Here is a 2,779-nt window from a genome sequence, read left to right on the forward strand (position 1 = left end):
CTGTCCTGTCACGGCCAAGGAGGCTGTCCATGAACCCTCTGTCTGCCTTGTCACGGCCAAGGAGGCCGTCCATGAACTCTCTGTCTGCCTTGTTATGGCCAAGGAGACCGTCCATGACCTCTCTGCCTGTCCTGTCACGGCCAAGGAGGCTGTCCATGAACCCTCTGTCTGCCTTGTCACGGCCAAGGAGGCCGTCCATGAACTCTCTGTCTGCCCTGTCATGGCCAAGGAGTCTGTCCATGAACTCTCTGTCTGTCCTGTCACAGCCAAAGAGGCCGTCCATGAACTCTCTGTCTGTCTTGTTACGGCCAAGGAGGCCGTCCATGAACTCGCTCTCTGTCCTGTCATGGCCAAGGAGGCTGTCCATGAACTCTCTGTCTGCCTTGTTACGGCCAAGGAGGCCGTCCATGAACTCACAGTCTGTCCTGTCATGGCCAAGGAGGCCGTCCATGAACTCTCTGTCTGTCCTGACACGGCCAATGAGGCCGTCCATGAACTCTCTGTCTGTTTTGTTACGGCCAACCATGAAATCACAGTCCGCCCTATCATGGCCAATAAAGCCGTTCATGAACTCTCTTCTTGTCTTGTTCTTGTCCTGTTACACATTAATATTGCGTCAATGTTCTCACGCTGAACAACACATAATTACTGTATTTGCATTACTGTAAGGGTAGGTTTATGGTTGGGGTAGATGTAGGTGTTAACAAAGCATAATCTGATGGGTAGCATTTTTTGTTGTCACATTGTGCTACCTACTGTTTCAATGGGAGGTAGCAAAATCTGACAGGGTAGCACAAATCGTCAGAACACCAGTTCAAAAAGTCGATGCATCGGTTCCTGACATCATCAAGCAATGATGTCACTACCTCTATGGTCACTACGCATTTCTTTTCTAACATCTCAGTGCCATGTCGTATCAATGAAACATTCAAATAAACAAATTTTTGTCAATACATATTTAAACATTCAAATAAAAAGTTATTTGTGAACGCATATGCCTATTGCTTATTATTGCCTTTCATTCACTTGTTAGTGCGGTTTGTGGTCACAGTTATGTTCACAGATCCTTTATGTCAGATACGACTGGACTGTCCAATATTGACTAGCCTACAACTTGGATAAGATTCCTAAAAGTTATCTTGCACCTACAGCAGTGGTGGCTAGTGAAATATTTTCTAGGTAGGGCACCACATCCAAAAATGTTAGCATACATCCCTGTATGATTTATCCCTTTATAACAAAAGGAGAAGTAGTACGACTTTAGACATTTTAAATAAAGATAATTGTTTTACCAAGGTAAAGATTGAGGATAATTCCCACAAAACTATATTTTCTGCAAGCGTTTTTCAATATAAATTAAAACATTTAGTTTTCATAATTCACAATTTATGTATACAGTGGAACAGCAAATACTGTTAGGAATTTTTTTTACATTTGTTTAGAGAGCATTTTCTATACATACAGTATATAAATAACTAAAAGTCAAGCTGCAATACCAAACACGACCACACGAAGATGCCAACAGACCACTATACCAGTCGCCTTAACTTGACTGTACTTGTACTGTATACAGTTATGGCCAAAAGTTTTGGCAGTGACATAAATTGTGTGTTTTGCAAAGTTTGCTGCTTCAGTATTTGTAGATTATTTTTCCACATGTTTCTATGGTATACTGAAAAACAATGATAAGCATATAAGTTTTAAAGGCTTTTATTGGCAAAAAAAATGACTCAATATTTACAATGTTGACCCTTGTTCTTCATAATCTTTGCAACTCACTCTGGCATGTTGGATATTAGCTTCTGGGCCAAATCCTGACTGATGGCGATCTATTCTTGCCTTACTGGGTTTCGGAGTTGATCAAAATTTGTGGGCTTCTGCTTGTCCACTCGACTTTTGAGGATTGACCTCAGGTTCTCTATGGGATTGATATCCGGGAGTTGCCTGGCCATGGATTCAAAATTTCAATGTAATGATCTTTGAGTCACTTATTTATGACTCTTGCTTTGTGACATGGTGCTCCATCATGCTGGAAAATGCACGGATCATCACCAAATTGCTCATGGATCACTGAAAGAAGTCGCTCTTGCAGGACGTTTTGATACCATTCTTTAATCATGGCAGAGTTTTTGGGCAGAATTATGTGAGAGCCCACTCCCTTGCTTAAAAAGCAACCCCACACAAGGATGGTCTCAGGATGCTTCACTGTTGGCACAACGCAGGACTCATGGTAGCGTTCACCTTTTCTTCTCCAAAGAATCGATTTTCCAGATGTCCCAAACAGTCAGAAGAGAGCTTCATCAGAGAAAATATCTTTGCACCAGTCTTCTGCTGTCCAATCCTTGTACTTCCTGCAGAATTTCAGTCTGTCCTTGACATTTTTCTTGGAGAGAAGTGGCTTCTTTGCTGCTCTTCTTGACACCAGGCCATTGTCCAAAAGTCGTCGCCTCACTGTGCGTGCAGATGCTCTCACACCAACCTGCTGCCATTCCTGAGCAAGCTTTGCACTGATGGTGGCATGATTCCTCAGGAGACGACGGTCCTGGCGCTTGCTGGACAATCTGGGACGTTCTGAAGGCTTCTTCACTGCAGTCAAACCTCTCTTCTTAAAGTTCTTAATGATCCGGTAAATGTTTCTTTTAAGGTGCAACATTCTTTGTAGCAATTTCCTTGCATGTGAGGCCATTTTGATGCACCGCGATGATGGCTGCACGTATTTCTTTAGAGGTAAACATTGCTAACAAGAACATAATGATTGGAAACGATTCTTCCCTCCTTT

The sequence above is a fragment of the Sinocyclocheilus grahami genome, unplaced genomic scaffold, assembly GCF_001515645.1.
Source record: "Sinocyclocheilus grahami isolate Dianchi unplaced genomic scaffold, SAMN03320097.WGS_v1.1 scaffold678.1, whole genome shotgun sequence".
Classification (NCBI taxonomy): Eukaryota; Metazoa; Chordata; class Actinopteri; order Cypriniformes; family Cyprinidae; genus Sinocyclocheilus; species Sinocyclocheilus grahami.